Source organism: Pantherophis guttatus, chromosome 1 (genome assembly GCF_059756535.1).
Source record: "Pantherophis guttatus breed Tessera chromosome 1, ASM5975653v1, whole genome shotgun sequence".
In the NCBI taxonomy this organism is placed as follows: Eukaryota; Metazoa; Chordata; class Lepidosauria; order Squamata; family Colubridae; genus Pantherophis; species Pantherophis guttatus.
Genome location: NC_142063.1, coordinates 197969625 through 197994200, shown reverse-complemented (window position 1 = coordinate 197994200; position 24576 = coordinate 197969625).

Below are 24576 nucleotides of genomic sequence, written 5' to 3'. Positions count from 1 at the left end.
ATGGGAACTTACTCTTTACACGTTAAATATATTTACAGAGCAAGATCATAAATCAAATTTTAAAATCACAATAATTCATATGCATTAATAAGGAATGTATTTGCCATAATAAAATTAATATTAATATCACATTTGATTTTTCAAAGCCAGTAAATCTATGCCAAATCCAAGCATCATGATTCGTTCCTTGTTTACTGTATGCTGTTATTCACTAGAAGCTCAGTGGGAAATGATGTATGTGCAGATGACAGTATAAAGCTGATACATTTTACTAAGATATTCCTTCCTTACAGAAGCCATTGGAAAAGTCCTGTGATTTTTTTTTTTTCACTGTTGTGATCAGCTACAGTATGTCCTCCACTAGGAACCATTATTCTATAAACGAGAGACCAACCATCTCTTCATGGAGAAGGAGGGGGGAAATGATTTGTCCCTGTTAACTTTTTCCTCCCTATCCTTCTATCTTCGTTTTTTTTAAAATTCAGGGACATTATAATTATGGGGTCCTTGGTGCTCCTTGGTGCTCTCTGAGCTTGGTTGTTTTCTTGCAGACATTTCATTACCCAAATAGGTAACTTCATCATTGATAGAAGGGAGTTGAGTTTGCTCTCTTTTTATATATTAGTGGCTTGCCCTGTCAGTGTTGATGGGAGTGTTCTTGGTGGTGCAGGTACCACTACTATAACTGAGTACATCTACCTTGTTGCTAGTCATCATCTTTCCTTCCACCTTTTCCAGGATTATCGACTTCTCAAGAGAAATAGATCTTAACACAATATGTCCAAGATGTGATAGTTTAAGCCTGATCACATGTGCCTTAAATGTGAACTCTTTATTTATTTGTTCTATGATCCTTTTGTTTATTTTCTTGGCTATCCACAGTATGCTCAAGAATTTTCTGACACCAAAATTCAAAAACATCAGTATTCAGAATATTTTATTTATTTATTTTATTTATTTATTCAATTTATATGCCACCCCTATCCGAAGACCCAGAGCGGCTCACAATACACTCAAAAAAATCACTATAAAAACACTTAAAAATACTTAAAAATTAAAAACATTAAAGACATTAAAACCCATTCACACCATTCATGGCCGGATCTTGTCAGATCGCAAAGCGAGATCAACGGCCCCAGGCCTGCCGGAAAAGCCAGGTCTTCACCGCTTTTCGGAAGGCCAATAGGGTGGGGATGGTCCGGACCTCAGGAGGTAACTGGTTCCAGAGAGCTGGGGCAGTCACAGAGAAGGCCCTCCCCCGCGGGCCCACCAGCCGACATTGTTTATCTGATGGGACCCAGAGGAGACCAACTCTGTGTGATCTTACCGGTTGCTGGGAGCTATGTGGTAGAAATAACAGAATAACAGAGTTGGAAGAGACCTTGTAGATTATCTAGTCCAACTTGCCACCCAAGCAGGAGACCCTACACCATTTCTGACAGATGGCAGTTCAGTCGCTTCTTGAAAGCTTCCAGTGATGAAGTTCCCACAATTTTTAAGGGCAAGCTGTTCCATTAGTTGATTGTTCTCCCTGTCAGAAAATGTCTCCTTATTTCTAGGTTGAATCTCTCCTTGATCAGTTTCCATCCATTATTCCCTGTCTGACCTTCTTGTCTGGATTCTTTCTATCTTGCCTCAGTCCAACCTTCACTTCCATCAAGTATCACATAGTAGTAGGTCAGACTTAGTAAATAGTTTGACAGTGTTGAGGGAATTATTTGTTTAGCAGAGTGATGGCGTTCGGGAAAAAACTGTCCTTGTGTCTAGTTGTTCTGGTGTGCAGTGCTCTATAGCATCGTTTTGAGGGTAGGAGTTGAAACAGTTTGTGTCCAGGATGCGAGGAGTCTGCAAATGTAAATCACAGCCTGTTCTGTCCCCGTCCCACACGCACACACACCAACAGACGTCCAAGAGTTAAAAACCAAACCAGCCGACAAAATCCTTTTCCTTATGATAACGGAACTTGGCAGCAACCTAGTGGCTGCCTGCCAAGAGTTTATTACTCACGAAGGGAAGAGATAACTTCTCTCCGCTTCTGGTACATCAAAGTAAAATGTTCAATAATTACAGAGTGAATTAAGTCCAAAAATAATCCAGCAAAGTCTATAGCAAAAGTCCGGCAATGCAGAATGGCGTGGAAGCTTTCAGCTTTGTTCGTCACAAGGCTTGACTGGCCACCACGCTCCCTTTTATACCCTGTGGGGTGTGGTCCAGTGACTCAGCCTAATCTTGGGCACGCCGTTTCTTCTGTGCGCGCGCTTATCTCTGCGATGCTGGCGTGGATCCAGCCAAGACTCATTACTCTCATCACTGTCGGAGCCTTGGTAGTACAGTGGTTTAATGCACCCTGTAATTAACACAGCTGCCTGCAATTTCTGCAGGTTCGAATCTTACCAGGCTCAAGGTTGACTCAGCCTTCCATCCTTTCTAAGGTAGGTTAAATGAGGACCCAGTTTGTGGGGGCAATAAGCTGACTTTGTATAAATATACAAAAGTATGAAGGCTATTGCTTAACTCATTGTAAGCCGCCCTGAGTCTCCGGAGAAGGGCGGCATATAAATAAATAAAAAAAAAAACTGTCCACCTGTGGCTGCGTGGACGTGCTTGGCCCCGGCCCTATCTCTTGCCCTTCGGCGGACACCAAAGGCATTGCCAAAGAGGAGGGTCCTGGAGAGGAAGGCCTTGCCAACTCCTCTCCTTCACACTCAGAGTCCTCTCCTGCCGATGACACAGGGTCAGGTAACGGAGCCACAACACAGCCTTCTTTTTGACTCATGCAGTATACAGGTCCTCAATGGAAGTGTTGCAATATTTTCAGGATCAGACTCAATAAAGATAATAGGAGTTAGAGCTTTAAATATATTTCTTTTTAATTATGATAGGCATTCTATATTCACTGAATATTCAAAGTAGAAGCAGTTAGAATGGTGAGGGTGGCTCCTTATATATACAAGGGGTGGAGCTAGGAATGGGAGTGGTAAGTTATGAATACATTAAAGTCCAAAGAATAAGTTAACCTCTGATGTTCCATATATACATTATTTACACATTGGAGAATAAGGCATTTACATCTGACAAATCCCCCTCTAAATGCCGGTTCGTTACACAACACCAATTACATTCTGATTCAGGACAATATAATACATATAATTTAGAAGTTAAATATTTGTGTTGTTTAGAAGGTAAGGGTTTTGTTAATATGTCAGCTAATTGTTCAGAAGTATCGCAATGTATTGCTTTAATGAATCCGTCTTGAGACAGTTGTTTCACATGCTTAAACTTTATATCAATATGCCTGGACCTTTGTCCAATTGCATCGGATCTGGATATTTCAATGGCCGCTTTATTGTCTTCATGCATAATAAATGGTAAAGTGGGTTTCTTCCAAACATCAGTGATCAGATCATTGAACCATACAAGGTTATTTGCAGCCTTGGACAAACAAACATATTCCGCTTCTGTGGTAGAAGTGGCTACTAGTTCTTGTTTACCAGTATACCAGTAAACTGGACAATCATTCAATAGAAAAACATAACCAGAAGTACTCTTTCTGCATGATGTATCACCAGCCCAATCTGCATCAGCATAACAAGTAATTTTTGGTTCTCTGTCATTATTGGGTTCCAACATTAAACAAAAATCTAATGTACCCTTCAGATATCTTAGAATTCTTTTGACAGCTTCCCAATGATACAAGGTTGGTTTACTAACATATCTTGACAATAGATTGAGAGGTAATGCAATATCTGGCCTAGTCCAATTAGATATATAAAGGAGTGAACCTATAACTGATCTGTAAAATGTGTTGTCTTTAAACTCAGGGGAAGATTCATCAGTGTTTCTAAGAAAATCAGTTTGCATAGGGGTGTCACAGGTTTTGGCATTATTTAAGTTACATTTGTTTAGGAGTTCGATGATTTTATCTTTCTGTGTAAGTTTGAATCCCCTTTTTGTTTTGTTAATTTGCACACCAAGGTATTTATTCACTTTACCCAGAGATTTCAGTGAGAAGTGTTCATTTAACTTATTTACAAAGATTTCCCTGCTCTCTTTATGCTTTCCAATGTACAAAATATCGTCCACGTAAATTAATACAAATTCAATATGATCATTACTTTTTTTTACAAAGAAACAGTTATCAGCAGTGGTGGCGTTGAAATCCATGGTCTTAAGTACTTTTACCAAGCAATCGTACCATCTTTTGCCGGATTGCTTTAATCCGTACAGACTCTTATTTAATAACCAAATTTCGTTCTTATTAGTGTATTGACTGTGTGGTGCTCTTACATATATTTCCTTATCTAATTTTGCATGTAAGTATGCGGTCTGTATGTCATATTGGAATACGTCCAGATTGAGTGCAGATGCTATTACAAGGGCTGTTTTGACACTCTCTGTTCTCACTGTGGGTGAATATGTGTCAGTATAGTCTTCTGGGTATTTTTGTGCATAGCCTTGTGCAACTAGTCTAGCCTTATATAAGGTATTGCCTCCTTCTAAGTTCTTAATTTTATAAATCCACCTGGTACCTATAATTGTTTTATCCTTAGGTGCGATCGCAGGTGTGAATACATTTAATCCTTGTAAACTTTCCATCTCCTTTTCCATAGCTAGTTCCCATTTCTCTCTTTCCTCATGTGGAAGTTTCAATACTTCTTCATATGTATTAGGTGTTATTTGTTCTCCATTCATATGCATTATGTAATCTTTGTATTTATTTGGTATTTGGTTTCTATTGTTTCTAATAGTTCTTTCAGGCTTGCTATAATTATCATGCAAATATCTAGCTTCCTTTTTTGTTAATGTGTCTGTCTTTATTTTATGCTGACTATTAGTCCAAGTTTTGGTTTTGTTCTTACTTTTGTTAATATTTTGATTTTCTGTTGTTTCTTCCTCGCAAGATATCGTATCTTTACATTTATTAGGAAATATTTCATTAAGGTGCAATTTTGACCAATTGGCCTGTTCATGGAACACAGCTGTTCTGGATACTATAAATTTGTTATTACTATCAATAAATCTGTACCCTTTGGTTCCAGTTTCGTATCCCATGAATCTTAATCTCCTGGATACGTTTTCTCCCTTTCTCCTCAATTGTTTAGGTATGTGTACGTCTGCAGTGACTCCAAATATGTGCATGTGTGATAATTTGGGTTTTCTATTGTACATCACCTCATATGGTGTCTTATTCACAATACTGGACCAGGTTCTATTTTGAGTGTAATTTGAATAATGTAATGCCTCTGACCAAAATTGTTTGCCTAAACCAGCATCCTCTAATGTGCATCTAATCATGGTTTGTAGTGTGGAATTTTTCCTCTCTGCAACTCCATTTTGAAATGCAGAAAAAGGATTGGACGTGAAGTGTAACATTCCTCTATCCTTTAACCATTGGGAGAATTCTTTAGACATGAACTCACATCCCCTATCTGTCATAATTTGCTTTATTCTGATATTATGTTGTGTTTCTATACGTTTGTAGAATTCCTTAAATTTCTGAAATGTTTCATCCTTGTGCTTTAATGTGTAAACAAAACCATAGCGGCTGTAGTCATCCACTATTGTTAGGAAGTAACGTTTTCTATAGGTAATTGAGGGACTTAATGGACCAACTAAGTCCATATGTACCAAATCAAAAATATTGTTAGTTGATCTGTTAGATTTTTTTGGTCTGGGACTGGTTTTTAGTTTGGTGGATTTACATACTGAGCATTCCAAATAATTTTCACAATTTTTTATTTTGACACCTTCTGCGTGTTCAGTCATTTTTTGTACTACAGGAAAGCTTGCATGTCCTAACTTCCTGTGTAAGATGTGAGCACACTCATCATGAATTGGTTTACCTATTTTTGGTTTCTTTTCTTTGTATGTATTTTTGTGATCATGAGTTATTCTGCACTCATCATTGTCACTGTTACTGACATTTTCATCATCTGCTTCAATACAATCTTCCACATTCGAATCAATGTTATGTAAACATCTTTCTTTAGTTATCAGATAGGGTAGACCTCCTTTTATCATTACAGTACCTACATTTGTTTTGTTCTTTTCTATAGTTGCTTTCCCCTTTGAGAAAACTATATTGATATCAGATTCTCTGCTTAATTTTATGGCACTTAGTATGTTGTGAGGTATTTCTGGGATTAATAATACCCCCTCTATTTTCCCTAGACCAGGCAAGGTCACATTTCCTTTGCCTAGCACTTGAACCTTTTCTTGATTAGCTACCTTTATCACAAACTTATCTTCTATAAATGAAGATAATATACTTTTGTTGTTGGTGGTGTGATTTGTTGCACCAGAGTCAATAAGCCAATTGTTATTCTCATCCTGCTGTGTTCTGGTGCTGTCTTGTTTATTTAGCCCATTCAGTGACCCAGATTTCCTCTCTTTTGAATTTTCTCTACCCCCTCTACCTTCTTTGTAATTTGGTGGGCTTTTATATTTGTGTCTATCTGTGGAAGATTGTCTGTAATTATATTTGCTCCTATATTCTGGCCTATGCCTCTCTCTTGAGACTTTGGGGCAATCTCTTCTACTATGTTCCCTGGATCCACAATTGTAGCATCTAAAGGCCTCATTATGTTTATCTTGAAAGACTACTTTCCTAAAAGGTCTGTGGTCTGTTTGGTTACTGGATCGATTTTTTCTTGAATTGTCTTCTGCTATCAATTTGTTAGATAGACTTTCTATGGATAAATATCCCAAATTAATGGTATCTAAGTGTGACATAAAGCTATCCCATGATGGATCAAGTGAATTGATAATAACACTTTTCATTGTTTGATCTGAAATCACTTCCCCCCTCAATTGTAGCTCAGCTCTTATTTTGTTTAGATTTATCAAATGCTCACTTATAGAAACCCCTGGTTTTACTCTAGAGGAAAAGAAATCCTTAGACATTCTTGTGGTTGTAGCTACGCTATCGCTGTGAAATAGATTAAACATGCATTGAATTATTTCTGATACAGTTAGGTTTGGTTTGATGCTATGATACATTGCAGGAGACACGCTAGATATTATTATGAAAAATGCTCTATGATGTAAACAATCTATTTTTAAAGTCCAAGGTCTTCTTGGAGGGCTAGTTATAAAGAATAGTAAATTTTCTTTCATGAAAATAACCTGAAGCTGTTGATACCACTCTTGTAAATTAATGCCATCAATTCTAAGTTTTGGGAAGTCACTGGGTAAGTTACCTACATTATTCTGTCCATTACTTACAACCTGGGGCAGTCCGTGATCTCTCAAGTGCAGGAAATTACAGAACGGCATTGGGATGCTCGCAATGAGTCTGCGCGGTTCTCTGGCCAGTTCAAGTCCTTCTGGGTCGTCTACGTAGTTTCGCACATGCGTGTTGCTCATTTCTTCTTTGGTGGCGTCGTGGAAGGTTCTCTCCCTTTCAGCTCTCTCGATCCACTCCTCCTCAGATGAGTCGGTCTCTGGCTCGGTTTTTGGGGTTCTGGTGGTGGCGACGGTTCTTTTCTTCCTTTTGTGTGCGTTGGCATTCGATCTTGTCTGTGGTGTAGGGCGAAATCGGCATGGCTCTCTGGGCTCGGGCGTCGTCGCTTTCGAAGTCAGAATGGGAGCGTGCAGGTCTTGAGTCGCCGGTTTGATTTCTTGCTTCTTCGTGGATGTCTTGGTAATTTTCAGTCTTGGCCCAAAAGCAGCAAAAAGCGTTTTCATTGCTGATTTTACTTGAGATTTTGTTAAATCGTCTTCACTTTCTGATTTTGGATCATCTGAAGAGTTTGAGACTTCTTTCTCACTTTCTTCGTCTGATAGTGTTTTTCGCGCTAGAAATTTTGAACTGAGCGTTTTGATTGGCTCTGCTCCATTCTCTTTTGAAGTTCGTTGAAACCAAGATGGCTGCCATTCAAAATTTCGCGCGGGATCACATCTTTTCTTTTTAACAACTATTTTCTCAGTAGTCATCTCACTTACGGTTTTTTGATCTTTGAGTTTTTCTTTAATGACGTTTTTCTCTCTCGCTGCTCCGCTGTTCTTCAGCATCTCCTGGAGGTCCGCGATGAGACTTTCATCATTCTTTTGGCTTTTTAGTATCTTTAATATCTCTGACCTGAGTTCGTTATTTTCTATTTCGATTTCTTCTTGGTCATTATTTTCACTCATTAGTTCTTCTTCTTCAGTGGTGTATTCTTCGGATTCTCTCGAAATCGCATTGGTGGATTCGTTGATCATCTCTTGATCAGTTTCTATTTCTTTGCTGTAGGCCCTGGTGTTGGGCCTATCTTTCTTGGACATTTTTAATTACTTATTGAGTCAATTAACCATCCTCTGCTACCAGCTTGTTGCAATATTTTCAGGATCAGACTCAATAAAGATAATAGGAGTTAGAGCTTTAAATATATTTCTTTTTAATTATGATAGGCATTCTATATTCACTGAATATTCAAAGTAGAAGCAGTTAGAATGGTGAGGGTGGCTCCTTATATATACAAGGGGTGGAGCTAGGAATGGGAGTGGTAAGTTATGAATACATTAAAGTCCAAAGAATAAGTTAACCTCTGATGTTCCATATATACATTATTTACACATTGGAGAATAAGGCATTTACATCTGACAGGAAGTCAGGTTGGTAGCAATTGTTTTTTCCTGCAGTTCTAATTATCCTCTGAAGTCTGTGTCTCTCTTGTTACTACAGCTTGTAGATCATTTGCATTTTCAACTATTAGAGCAGAATCATCAACATAGGAATTTATTAATATTTCCTCCTCCCATTCTAAAACCACAGTCACTTTCTTCCAGTCAGGTCTCCCTCAATATATAAGTTGAAGCATTATCTCACTCCTTTGTTGACACAAAGTCATGTTCCACCTAGATTGTGGCCCTTTATCTTATGGGTAATTTCCTCATGAGGACAATGAAATGTTCTGGAATTCTCATTTTGTTAAGGACATTCCACAGCTTGAAAGAGTTTGCACAACTGAAGACCTTTTCTATAATCAATAAAATATATCTTGGCTCCTTTCTGGTGTTCTTTAGCTTTCTAAATTATCCCGTATGCATCAGCAATAACATATATTTTTTCCTTGGTCTTTTCTTAAAACCAATGTGAACACCCAACATCTCCCTTTCCATGAAGGGATCTGATTTATGTTGGATGAATTTAAGAATGTTAATTTAAGAATATTATACCATAGTTTGCACAGTTTGATAAGTCTTCTTTCTTGTTATTGATATATAGATAGATCTCTTCCAGTTATCTGAGTGTTGATCCTACTTCATTTTTAATACTAGAGGTGATGGTAAGTAGAGAATATTTTCTATACTATTTTGGATGTTAACATCCCTACTGTACAGAATTTTAATATGCTCCCTCCTTTTGTTTGATTATTTTCTGTCCACAATTTCTGTCCACAATCCTGTTTTTATTCCAAAATTCCAAAAGAAAATGCACTCAGGGGATATGCATTTGCTTAATTAGTTTTCAGTGTGCTGTATTACAATAAATAATTCATAGTTTTATGCAATTTTAAAAGAAAAACCCTGTAATCAAAATAGGGATATACTATAATTCCATCTATTCAGAGTTGGCACAGCCATGTAGTCAGCGGAGAGAAACAGTCTGCTTCAGTGGCAACATGGGAGCCCTAAAATAATCACTGCAACTCAGAACTGGTGTTTCAGCAATGCTGCAAGATTCCTTTAAAATCATTAGCTCATTTCAAACCAGATTATCTGATTTATTAGGTACTAATTAATTAGGCAGTGCAGCACATCCAATTCAAAGAGAAAATGGTCCCACTCAGAACACCAGTTAGGAACTCATTAAAGCAGTCACATCTTTCCCAGATTTTCACAGCTGCCATAAGATCCAGGGGAAATACTGGTTTGGTTTAAGAAGTTGCCAATGACTACTACATAATACCTCTGTGCTCCTTAAGCACTTATTTTCCTTTGAAAGAAAGCAATGCACAGCTTGACATTCTGTAACTAGCTCATGTGGGTGAGTGATTAAGCGGTAGGACAGAGTGAGAAGATCCAGGTTCTAGTCTACCTTCAGCCACACAAACTCATTTGGTGACTTTGAGCTAATCACTCCTGCTCAGCCCAATTTATCTTAAAGGGTTTGGGTGGGGGGAAAAATGGAGGGAATTGGAAGCGCTCCACTTACGCTGTAGCTCCTGCAGGAAATATTAGATATAAATCTAAAGAAGTACCAGAATTAAAATGATATTGATGATGAAGATGATAAACATAGTAATAGGATAGTGAGTAACCTTGGGCTAGTGCCAATGCTAGATTTTTCATCAGCCAGGAATAAAAAGCTCTCACTGGAACCCCTTAAAATTAATTTATCATTTTTCTGTTTCGATTTTCATTGCTCATTTCATTGACTAGGGGTAGGAGTGTGAGTGCTGTTCTTATTAGCCAGTTCTTTGGGACAGTTGTGGTAGCCACCAAGATAGCCAACCATATGCAAAAACCTATGGAAGCTGCAAAATCTGGCAATGAGTGAATATTATCAGTGGTCAGCACTGACCTTGAGGTCAGCACTAACTTCTCTACACACTGTCTAAACAGATACATTGCTATTGAATATTTGCTATTTTCTAAGTATTAAGAGAATCATCCATGCAAATGTTGTTGAATAATACTAGAACTGACAAAGTAAATTAAAGATTAGATTGGATCGTAAAGAGAAGTAGCACTGCAAGTGTGATGCATGGAAAGAAAATATAGAAAATACAGGAGGTAAAGCACCTCAGGCTCAAATACAAAGTAATCAAAGAAAGCTTGACCAGTTGACGAAGTACAACTGGAAGAGGCTTCAGAAGGAAGAAAGTGACCAGTATTCCATCCTAGCAAATTTAAAATGTCATCTTTTCAAAAAATATAAAAGACTATCTCTGTAAGCGCCCTTTTTCTGAGATAGGAATAAAATTTAACACATGACTGAAAAAAACAAAGGACAATCATGTAGTTGCGTAGGCAACACATGAAGGCAATGTGCAGAAGAAGAATATAAATTGTTATTGCTACGAAAAAAGTCCCCAGTCCATTATTTTTTTCCAATTGAAATGTTCCCAATCCTCTCATTTTCTTCCCTCTTGGCATAAGTCCCGGTGCCGGGGTAATTTTCTATTCCTAATTTTGCAGCTAATTATCCTATTACAATGTGCTATACAATAATATTATTCATGCTAATATTAGCAGTGTTATCACTTTTATAAATGCTATGTCTACCAAATAAATTAAGCTCCAAGGCTATTAACATTTTGATTACTCTTTAGCAGAACTGAAGTTCTCCTTAATATTCATCTTGGGCTGGCTTTCACACTGGTACCTAGATTAATTGCAAGGGTAACTGGAATGTGTAGTCAATGTTCCATGTGTGTTTCTTTGGACATGTGATCATGTCCTAAGACAATGTCATAAATCAGTGGCAGGGAAATAAGTTTCCATATCCAACTTTAACCCTGCAGTCAAAGTGGTGAACTCTCTGAAACAATGGCTGACATTGTAAACTTACCTAATTTGGTTTCTTTTTTCTGTAGCACACGTTGAGCTGAATCTTGCAAGCCATAAAGGGAATTGTCCAAGTATCTTTCCTTCTACTGTACCATTTACAATGGCAACTACTTACAGTGAAAAGGTTTTAATGAGGAAACTGGTAGACCCTTTTCATTGATGTTCATCCTTTCAGATGAAGCTCCTTTTGTATCACTGTATTGACTTACAGGGATGTGGTGGCTCAGTGACTAAGACGCTGAGCTTGTCGATCGGAAGGTCGGCAGTTCAGTGGTTCGAATCCCTAGTGCCGCATAACAGGGTGAGCTCCCGTTTCTGGTCCCCACTTCTGCCAAACTAGCAGTTTGAAAGCACGTAAAAAATGCAAGTAGAAAAATAGGGACCACCTTTGGTGGTAAGGTAACAGCGTTCTGTGCACCTTTGGCATTTAGTCATGCCGGCCACATGACCACAGAGATGTCTTTGGACAGCGCTGGCTCTTTGGCTTTGAAACGGAGATGAGCACTGCCCCCTAGAGTCAGGAACAACTAGCACATATGTGCAAGGAGAACCTTTACCTTTACCTTATTGACTTAGAGTAATTTTCCAAGTGGTCTTTATGTGGCCAGCACCAGTCTGTAAACAGCCAATACTTGCTAGTTATTTATTTGATGTATTTCTATACCATTTATTTGTTCACATGCAAAATGAACTAGTAAAACAATCCACAACAATTAAAAGCTTACTTTAACCCATTATAAAATATAATCCAATAAAGTAAGGAATAAAATAATGCAATACATCAAGAACAAGTAGTTATAGAATGTTAAAATAGCAACAGTTCTGAAAATAATATGTTTTTACCTGGAGCTGAAAAAATAATAGAAGTTATCCCAGGTTTTCTTTTAATGTGGAAAATGATGTTTTCCAAAGGCACAAGAAGAATGAAGAAAAGAAATTAATTTTACAATATTACATTCAATAGTAACTATTAGCTTGCAGTGCCAACTCCATGAACTTTGTTATGTCATTGATAATAGTGGGACCACCTTCCTTATAGCTAAAGTACCGTATGTATTAATTAAACAGTATGGTCTGGCTGCCTCCAAGGTACCTGCAATTTTTAGCATTTTAAAGCTATCTTGAACAGAAATAACATTCAGTTTTATCAGGCATTAAAAAGTGAAATGAAAGTTAGTATTGATAATATATTTGTGAAAGAATTGGAATATCCAGTTTTGGAAAATCAATGGGTCTAGACATTTACAAATATGAAACATGTTTTTAAGATTTAAAAATGAAACTAATTCATTAGAAAATATCATTTTGGATCTATTGGAACTCCTCAAAGAGTGTTTTAAAGGTGATAGATATTTGGCTTTTTATGTTGGCAACGCCACAAACTTTGAGGCTTTTTAACCAGGGGTGAAATCTAAAATTTTTTGCTACCGGTTCTGTGGGCGTGGCTTAATTAGTGGGTGGGGCTTGGTGGTAAGGTGACTTGGAGGGCGTGGCTTGTTGGTCAGGTGGGCGTGGCCAAGTCAGTGTCACTTCTTTGCCCTTTTTTAACCTACAAAACACAACACAACACAACACAACTGGCTCACCCACAATATAAAAGCAGCTGTGCTAGACCCAAAATGGCCCCTGCAACAAGCAGGAACCTCATACAGCCACAAAAAGCCCCCCAAAAATAACTTTCACACTTTACACACACACAACACAACACAACACAACAGGCTCACCCACAATGTAAAAGGAGCTGTGCTAGACCCAAAATGGTCCCTGCAACAAACAGGAACCTCACAAAGCCATAAAAACCCCCAAAAACCAACTTTCACACTTTACACACACAAAATTCCACATACAGCTTTGTGAGATTTTGTGTGTTTGTGTAGTTAGAGTGAAACACTACAGAAACACACTAAATCTCAAAAAGCTGCACAAATATTATTTTATTTTATTTTATTTTTATTTTTATATAAAAGCAGCTAAATTTAAAACTTCCTAAACTTTAAATGGCTAGGTCTAAAAAAAGAACAACTAAAAAAACCTCAATTAACTATTTTTTTAAAGCTCCCAAAGGGGAAAAAAACTTACCCAATAGAACAGGGGTCTCCAACCTTGGCAACTTTAAGACTTGTAGACTTCAACTCCCAGAATTCCTCAGCCAGCTTTGCTTGCTGGCTGAGGAATTCTGGGAGTTGAAGTCCACAACTCCCTGCCTGCTTGATTGCAGGCAGGGAGATTCAGTTGCTTGCTGATGCAGTGGATTGCAGGGATTACAGCAAGGCATTGCAACCAGCAGCTAAGGTAAGCAAGCTGAGGGGGGGAGGGGGAGGGATTTTTGCTACCGATTAGCAGGCAACTCAGCTGGGGTCGTCAGAGCTTGGATCGTCAGCCATTTAAAAGAAGTTTTTTTCTTTTACATGGCTCTGGCGATCCATGATGAGTTGTCTGATTAGCAGGCAACTCAGCTGGGATCGTCAGAGCTTGGCTCATCAGAGCCATTTAAAACAAAAAAAAAGGCTCTGATGATCGCACGGCTCAGCTGGGCATGGGGGGCAGGGGCAGGGATTTTTGCTACCAGTTCTCCGAACTGCCTGCCACCATCGCTACGTACTCGCCCAAGCCGGTCCGAACAGGGACCATTTCTCTGTTTTTAACTCACATGGTTTAGTCTTGTTCTGGTATAGCATTCATTTTGGTTTCAAATTAATACATATGTTAACATAACTTTGGGAAGAAATATTTTAAAGATCTGGGGTTACAGCAAAGAGGATAATTTTATATATCATAATTGAAAAGAAAGCCATTCTATTTTAAGGAATAGATCCAGGATACGATTTTGTTATCTATATTTGAAAATCTCAGCACTAAAAATGACTTGTCACATTATGATCTAGATTTAATAAACTTAATGACAATTACTTGCTTACATATTTTTATACTCATCATACAAATTTTGGGGGTATTCACATATGGGTGTGTTTGTATGTAAGTTGTATGCTTAATTCATTTAAATATAAATTTTAGGAAGTTTTCTCACTCTATTATCAGTATTCCTTTTATACATTTTCCTTTTCATTTCACTATTACCCTGTTTCCCCCAAAATAAGACATCCCCTGATAATAAGCCCAATTGGGCTTTTGAGCGCATGGCAATAAGGCCAAGCGCTTATTTCAGGGTTCAAAAAAATATAAGACAGGGTCTTATTTTCAGGGAAACATGGTAAAATAATAATTAAAAAATAATCTACTTACCTCAGTAGACAGAATAGGAGTACATTATAAATCAGTTTGGATTAGCCCACATTATACATTTGGACTTGCAAGAGCCAATGGTCCCTGGGCAATAATCTTTTGACCGTACTATTAACCATCTCAGTTACAAGATTCAAAATCTTAATCTGGATGTAGTTTATTCCATGAGAACTTGAGCTATAGAATCTGCTTAAACTTTTTTTTACTGTCAGTGATATCACAGAAAGCGATCAATATTCTCTGGGCAGTGGTTAGAGTCAGTGGTGGGTTTCAAAATTTTTTACTACCAGTTCTGTGGGTGTGGCTTGGTGACCGTGGCATGGTTTTGTGGGTGTGGTTTAGTGGGTGTGGCAGGGAAAGGATACTGTAAAATTTCCATTCCCTTCCCACTCCAGGGAAAGGTTACTGCAAAATCCCCATTTCCTTCCAATCAGCTGGGACGGGAGGCAGAGAATAGATGGGGGCGGGGCCAGTCAGAGGTGGCATTTACTGGTTCTCAGAACTCCTCAAAATTTCCACTACCAGTTCTCCAGAACTGGTCAGAACCTGCTGAAACCCACCTCTGGTTAGAGTGCAGTACTGCAAGCTACTACAGTACTGCAGGCTACTTCTGCTGATCACCAGCTCCCAGCAGTTTGGCAGATCGAATCTCACCAGGCTCAAGGTTGACTCAGCCTTCCATCCTTCTGAGGTGGGTAAAATGAGGACCCAGATTGTTGGGGGCAATAGGCTGACTTTGTAAAAACTGCTTAGAGAGGGCTGTAAAGAACTGTGAAGCAGTATATAAGTCTAAGTGCTATTGCTATTGCTATTAGTTCAGTATATACACAGTTACACAGCATATAAATAAACAGTTTGTCACAATCTCCACGAATGAGTAATCTGGAAACACTTTTCCTACACATGCAATCTGTTCTCTCCCTTTCTCTTCTCACCTACAGGTTTAGGTGTATAAGTGTATGCCTGAATCCCTACTGTACTTCCTTCTGCAAAAAGGAATCAACAACACATAACCTGATAAATATGCATGGGGAGAGGGAAAAAATGCATGATTGTAGCTTACTATGTATATGTACACACACAAACAAATAAAAATACATATAAACACACATAAGCACACACACACACACACACACCAGCACACAAACACCAGATGTCTGTTTATATGGACTACAGATGCAATCATACTTAAAAGAACATTGACTCTATTTCTGCAGAAAGAATGCATGCAGTATTTCTAAAGTCATGACTTTCGATGAATCCCATCTATGGATAAAAATCACTTTATGGTGAATCAGACCCTGGGTTGTATGCGGTTCGGAATTTCTGTTGAACCAATGGGTCTTTGAGGTGTTAGATGGAGATTCTACCTGCAGATGGAAAGCCATGCAAAGAAAACATACACCTTTCCCCACCATTGAACTGAACCCATGGGTCGGTATAAAAAAGGAATACTGGCATGAAACTTGCTGATCTCAACCTCTTTCTCAAGTTACTGCAGTCACCTGATATCCCTCCAAGTTATTTATTTTACATCCTGTCTTTGTTATTTTTTTTATAAGCAGCTCAAAACAGTGAACGTATCCAACACACCTTCCTCCTCCTATTTCCCCCAGAACAACAACCCTGAAAGGTGGGTTGAGCTGAGTGAGAGTGATTGACCCAAAGTCACTCATCTGGCTTTCATGGCTAAGGCCGGAATTGAACTCATGGTCTCTGTTTTCCAGCTTGGTGCCTTAACCACTAGATCAAACTGCTTCATCAAGGAGATTTTATACACCAAAGCTGTAGTCCTATGTAGGTATGTAAGTATGTATGTATGGATGTATTGTATTGTATGGATAGGAGAGAGAGAGAGAGAGAGAGAGAGAGAGAGAGAGAGAGAGAGAGAGAGAGAGAGAGAGAGAGAGAGAATGGTAGACAGACAGACAGACAGACAGACAGACAGACAGACAGACAAACAGACAGACAGACAGACAGACAATAGATTTGGTAGAGTAGAGTAATGAAAAGGAGGCTGAACTTTCTCACTTGCATTTCAAATAGGGGATTTGAATAATGGAAATTTAAGCTTTTCTGGCCAGGCTATTCAGATTGTCTTCATACTCCTCAATGTGTAAGGAGTGGTACATAAAGAAGGCAGGTGAGCGTTTCATGCAGGCTACAGTGGAAAGGCTGTGTAATTAAAGGATTGAGAAGACCGAATGTAATTTTCCTCACATTGATTTGTTGATCCAGGAAATGAGAATTAATTTTCTCATTTCATCTGGTGAGTACAGAGCTCATGAAAGGTGTTTGACTGACAGCACTGGGGATTGGAATCTTATTTATATACATTAAACAGATATATTGTGAACCTGAAAAAGTGCACCCTCCCCGTCTCACATTTTCCTCAATACTAGCAAATAAAAATGGACATACCTGTGCTATGTTAAAGAAGAAGAATCTGCCTATAGTAGTAGAATAACATAGTATGCAGTACATGTTGTTTCGATAATCAAGGATTTAGGTTATATTCCAGATAATTTGAAACACAAGAAAATTTGGAATGCTTCTTCAAAATCTCTTTCAACTTGTAGCCTAATTTGTAAAGCTCTCCTGAGAAGACAGGCCTGGCTTGAGATGTCAAATGATGGCAAACCTAATATTCATTTCCCAAATGAGGATGAGTTAAAGTTTAGAATGGAAAATAAATACAGGATCTTAAAGGTGGTCATAACTTTTATTCTGAACATTTCCATTGTTAAATATTGTTACCACACTCTCACTCAAACAATATGATCATTCTGGCTCACTTGGGTTAAACTGGTGCTAACCTGAAATATGGAGTGATAGTATGAATGATTAATTTGGATTTAAGGCTTTCAGAAAGCATCTGGAGGATTGTAGCATCTTTCTCATGTTCCTTGTTCTTTAGGTTTTCTTGCAAGTGCCTCCATGTAGAAGATCCAATACTGTACCCAGTAGGCAATTTCTTTCCAATATGCTGGATCACCAACACATTTTCATTACAGTTTCCCAGTAAAGAAACTTCAAGTATGATTGCAGTTATAACAGCCACCTGAATTTTCTTGGGCAGAAATCTATTCCTTGCCTCAGTAGAATTTTCCTGAACCAATAGATTATATTGAGCCTTACTGCTTCCTGTTAAATGCAAATTTAACATCCTTTCACAGGCACCGACTGTAGTTTGAGCAAGATGGCTATTCCCTCATCTCTCAGAAGTCTAAACAGTGCTGGTCTCCTCCTGAGGAGCAGCTATCTGGAGAACCTGTGGCTGATCTCATATTCTCTCCTTGTCCAAAGAACTTTCAAAGAGCCATCCCAAAAAGGAACAAAAATATCCAAGCATCTTTCCACCAGCAATCAGCACCCAGATCAATATAGATTAACTCCAAGGTTAACATCAGACCAACAATCAAGCAAACAACACCCCAAACAAGAAACTGCCAAAGAAGCCAACAGCAAACAGCCCAACCAAAGGATCTCTGACCAACCCCATCAACACTGACAGGCAAGCCACCAGAATAAAAACTGACAGCAAACTACACTCCTTACTAGCACTGATGATGTTATCTAGGTGGGTAGGTACCCAACATGGGTAATGAAACATCTGCAAGAAAAAAAGCAAGCTCAGAGAGCACCAAGGACCCCTTATGCCAATCCTGAGCAACAAATATTCACCTTTATTAGCTGTGAGCTCTGTTTTTCATGGCATCTTCAGTCCACCATTTCTTCCCCAGAAGCTTGGGATTTCTTGAGGGTGACATTTTTTCAAGGATCGCTTGTACAAGCAAACACCAGGTCCGACTGATAAAGAATTATCACATATATCTTTCAGAATGTCACCATTAACTAAAATTAGTAAGTATTCTTTGCCAAGGATGCAAAGTTTGTTTCAACTGAAAGGACGACTTACAGGTAGGTTACTGCTGGCTAACACTGTTCCTTTAATGTTAATGATATGAGGGCCACCAAATAGAGCATGCATTCATGGTGTCATTGGTGGTTCTTCAGGGCAGAGTATCTTACATCTAGTATCACTAGTAGTAGATTATTTCTGTTATGTTGTACATTTTCCCAGCCTGGGACTCTACAAATGAATGGGCTTCATATCACAAGATTGAAATCTATAGATCTAGAGAAAATACAAACTGGGGAAAACTGTTATATTATGGTCTCATAGTAACATCATGAGCCTCAAAGAAATCCCAATAGGAGACAGTATGAAACTTTTGAGCAGGGAATAGAATTTTCACATAGCACATGAGAGTTTGTATTTCCATAGAGACCCTTAGAAGAGGCTAAATACATGCAGTTGAGTAGGCCAAGTTTAAATTAAACCCAATATACTGTCCCATTTGCATATGGTGAATCTGGGTGGCTTTTTATTTTGGGAATGTAGATGAATTGTCAGAAGGAGATCACAGTTACATGAGAGGTTTAATTTCTCTCTCTCCCTTGAACATTAAGAAATTGATCCTGCTGCAATAGTTTTGTTTTCACTGTCAGCTGATGTGAGGAGGTTCTCTCTTATGATTCCTTTTTGGAATGACACTGATAAACTATCAGTTTCCAGGAGGGGTCTGGTACAGTGGTGAAATGTAAAAATTGTTTCTACCGGTTCTGTGGGCGTGGCTTGGTGGTAGGGGTAATATGACTGAGTGGGCATGGCCAACCTTTTTTTTTTTTACTTTTAAAACCATTTTTTCTACAACCTCTGAAGAGGTTGTAAAAAAATGCTTTTAAAGCCTCTGACGATCCCAGGTGACTTGCCTGATCAGCAGAGGCTTTCTTTTTTTAAAAAAAGCCTCTGACGATCCCAGCTGACTTGCCTGATTGGCAGAGGCTTTCTTTCCTTTTAAAAACATTTTTTCTGTAACCTCTTCAGCTGAAGAGGTTGTAGAAAAAATCTTTTAAAAGCCTCTGATGATCCCAGCTGAGCCGCGCGATCATCAGAGGCTTTTTTTTAACTTTTAAAAGCATTTTGTCGGCCAAAGAGGTTGTAGAAAAATAAAAAAAAAGCCTCTGATGATTGCGCGGCTCAGCTGGGCAATGGGGGGTGGGTAGGGATTTTTGCTACCGGTTCTCCGAACCACCTGCCTCCATTGCTACTGGATCGGGAGCATTTCACCCCTGGTCTGGTATCTAGATTCTATATATTCCGTTCTTAGATCAGAAGGGAAAACTGGTGAAAAGTTTAAAAATTATTATCCCTTTATTTGTCAATTCCCAAAATACACACAATGATTTATTTTGACCAGAGAAATGAAGGTCCTTCTTTCCTTCCATCTTTATATGAAAGTTTACCTTACTACAAGGCTTTCACTCCAGACTTATCTATATTTTCCCAGGGCCTTTCTACAAAAATAGACAATTCCTATCTGCAGAATTTATGATATGGGAGCTAATTTACCAGCCCAAAGTTTAACTGACAAAATCATATTTCATGTCCCCTTCAAAGTGAAATTGGTTTCCCCCGGCCTGGAGCAAAGAAGGTCCATGTAGTACAAATAATTTTATAAGTGTTTTTAATCTTTCATGCTGTGAGGAAAATAATCAGAACTTACTGATGTATGCCATTTTCCCATGCAAGGACAATTGAAAGCAAGATAACGGTTTGTTCCTGAAAACTAGAATCAAAGGCCAAATCCTGCATTGATTAATTGCTGTGTAATCTGTCAGTTTAGAAACAGGTGATTCGGGATTAAATTATTTGTAAGGCAATTTACTATGACCTTAATGAAATGTAAGGGTCCACAAACTTAGTCTATTAATCTTTGTAGCACTGAAAGTAACAGGCGATTCCTTTCAGCATGTCATTAAGAATTAATTTATTTCTTCCAAAATGGCCAAAGGAAAAAAAAAAGTTAGAATATAGCTTGTAAGGGATATGCACACTATGCATACACATGAAACATAATGAAGCTGTCATATATTTAGTCAGATCAATGGTCTGCCTAGTTTATTCCATTACTTCTACTTTAACAGCATCTGTCTCCAAACAGATGTGTATCCCAGACACTTTGAACTGAAAATGCTGAATATTGAAACCAAGGTTCCTTAAGCTTGTACTCTGAAATGCAATTTCTGCAGTTTTTCTTACAAGGTGCATTAAATGAATGTCTGAATTTGAAAGCATCCATGCATTCCTCTTTACTAGTCAGATCAGCCAATCTGACTGGTCAATTTCAGCCAACTCATTTAAAAATTCATGTGGAACAAAACTCATCCATTCCTCATCACATTTTCCTTCCAGGATAAACCATCTCAGGCAGAGGGCTAGTTTAAACTCTTACAAATTTTGGATAATTGTTTTTAAATCAAATGTGAAGATTCTGGTGACTTTCATTCCTTTCTTTGTTTAGCAACCGGAACAGTTCTTCTGTTCCAGTCTAGAATTAAAGAAGCAGTAGTGAGGCCAGTCATATTCCAAATGTTTCAGCCTGATAGAGCCTTGATCCTGTCCTTTAGATCAGGTGATATCATGTAGAACAGGGGTGTCAAACTCATGTCATCATGGTGGCATCACGTGACCTATCGGGACTTTTCCCCCTTCACTAACCAGGCATGGGCGTGGCCAGAACATGACACATCCAGCCCATGGGCCAGGAGTTTGACAGCCCTGATGTAGAAGGTTCAAAACAGAGGCGGGTTTCAGCAGGTTCTGACCAGTTCTGGAGAACCTGGTGGCTCAGCAGACTAAAAGCATTGTGATTAACACCAGCTGTCTGCAATTACTGTAAGTTCGAATCTCACCAGGCTCAAGGTTGACTCAGCCTTCCATCCTTTCTAAGGAAGGTAAAATGAGGACCCAGTTGTGGGGGCAATAAGCTGACTTTGTATAAATATACAAAAGTATGAAGGCTATTGCTTAACCCATTGTAAGCCGCCCTGAGTCTCCAGAGAAGGGTGGCATATAAATCAAATTAAAAAAAACAACAACCGGTAGCAGAAATTTTGAATAGTTTGGAGAACCGATAGTAAAAATTCTGACTGGCCCCACCCCCATCTATTCTCTGCCTCCCAAGTCCCAGCTGATCGGGAGGAAATGGGGATTTTGCAGTAACCTTCCCCTGCCACGCCCACCAAACCACACCCACCAAGTCATGCCACGCCCACCAAGCTACACCCACAGAACCGGTAGTAAAAAAATTTGAAACCCACCACTGGTTCAAAAGTCTCTTTTCCCATATAAATCATTTGCTTTCCTGGGAGGAAAGCAGTGGTTTGGAGGAAGTCACATAGGAATAATGTCAGTGATGCTCCTTGAACCCCAAAATAATTCGTCCATGGGAATCGATTGGCATCTGTGGAAAAGAGTAGGGCTTCTCAAGAAGCATGGACCCATCCCTGTATCTCCACAATTTGTAGACTTTACATGCTTATCCATGAGGCAAAGCATAAATCAATTTTAGAAACTTGGGAGTCGAAAGTAAAACCTTCCATCTTCCTCCATGGATTTTTACAAATATTAGCCATAAAAGAAAGGCAAGATGCCCTTATGGTAGACTCTGGGAATGTAGGGAGTTAATTTTGTTCTTCTCAAAATATTAGGCTTGCTTATACCTTTAGTCAGTTACTTGTCTGAACTTACAAAACAAAGAAACGATATAAGCTAAGCAGACTGTTACACTTAGGACAAAGACAGAAGTACAATTTTATTCATAGTATTAGAGAAAGGTCTAGATATAACTTTATAGCACAAGAGTCTTTGTGATGGGAAGCTTAGCATAAAACTAGACAAAGGCCTGCCGTATCTACAATAAAAACAAATGGGAAGACAAATTACCAAGAAGCAGAGTTGGTAGATTATTAGGCCAGGCAAGCATTAGTACATACAGTTGTATTTATTTATTTCAGTGTGCATCTAGTGATTGCCTGCAGAACCTAGAATTTCCTGCCAACAGGAATTCTGGGAGTTGCTCTAATAATCTGAGGAACCAGAGGAATCTGACCATAATGAAAGTTCTCAGAGATTCATGGCCCATAAACCTAAAAATAAAAAAAAGGCAATTTTATTCTGAAAATTTGAGTTATCATCACTGGCATGTCTCAGCTTGACAGGCATAGTGATTTGCAGACCAAAATATCTTGTAAATGCAGGCTTTTATTATTCTACTGAATTGAAGCATTACAACTCATTCTGCATTTGGAAACTTTGTCCAAATTAAGAAGGAATAAAACCGAGTAACTGAGTAACTTTCATAATGATGGACCATTAACTCTATATCTGTAGCAAAACAATAAAAACAAATATCAGTGTTGGGAACAAGGAAATTATGAGTTTCTCTGGTGAATGCTATAGGCAATAGCTTTATATACATTGTACCTTCCATGATCAAATGTCACAAAGATCATGCAAAAACAGAATTCTGCTCCCAAGACTTATTCCGCATCTGAGATGTGACCATTCTCAAGTTGATACAATATGAGTTGCTCTTCAGCCTGAGCACTCTTGCATTCAAAAGGAAAACAGGGCAAAAATTGGCAACCCTTTGGGTATTGTGGGATTATATCTCTCATCTCCTTTAAACTGGGTGTTGCTTTCAACAGCATCTGGAAGTCCACAGTGTTACCTAGCATGAGCAGCTGATTGATCAGTTAATTAGATGTCAGTATCATTTAGTAATCTGAGTTCTCTGCATTGTCAACAAATCATTTAATGTAACAACAAATATTTAATGTAACATAAACTAAAATAAAACATCAATAATAAATACTTACTTGGTAACCCATTCCCTGTTGGGTCATTGTATATCCTTAACTACACAGAGAAACAGAATGGCCATGGATGGGCAAAAAATCAGCAGGAATGGGAATGATTTCCAGCTTCCAGTTAGCTTCCCTGTTGAATCTCCTTGTGGGAATTCGGAAGCGAGCATTTAAAATCCCTCCCTCCCTCTCTCCCTTCTGTCCCCTCCCCTCCCCTTCCCATTCCTTCCCAGAAAACTTGGTTAAAAAAACTGTTGCCCTGTGATGCACTGTTTCACCCAGTTAAAGATTAGGGAACAAGAGTTTTAGTGTATACTAAAAAATATACATCCATCATGAAAAAACACAGTAAAAGTGAAAATAAAACAGTGTGGCATTCTAATTTCTTTTTTTTTTATTGCAAAAGTTTTACAATTACATTTTCACCCCTTTTTTCACCCCCCCCACCTCCCTCCCCAAACTTCCCATCCTCCCTAACCCTCCCTAACCCTCCCCCCCCAGACTTCCCTATTATGTACTCATAACTAATAACACTGATATATAAGCTTGAACCCATCCCTCCCCCTGTATAATTTTTCCACTTTGTCTCTTTAAAATATTTCTAATACATTATTTTCAAGTAAAAGCTATTTGATACTTTCTAGTTTGGTATTTGTTCTGAACATATTCTATCCACCTTTTCCATTCCCATTCATAAGTCTCTTGTGAACAGTCTTTTAAATATGCTGAAATCTTCGCCATCTCTGCAAAACTGGCCATCTTCAAAGTCCATTCCTCGATAGTAGGCAAAGCTTCATTCTTCCAATATTTACCTATCAACAATCTTGCTGCTGTTATCATATACAATATCAGTTTTATTTCACCCCGTGTAAAACCCTTAACTATACCCAATAAAAACAGTTGTGGAGAAAATTGAATTTTTTTCTTTAAAACATTCTGCATGACCCACCAAATTTTTATCCAAAAAGCCTTAACTTTCCTGCAGGTCCACCAAACATGATAATACGTAGCATCTAAACATTCACATCTCCAACATTTTGGCTGAACATTAGGGTACATACATGACAACTTTTTAGGATCTAAATGCCATCTATAAAACATTTTATAAAAATTTTCCCTCAG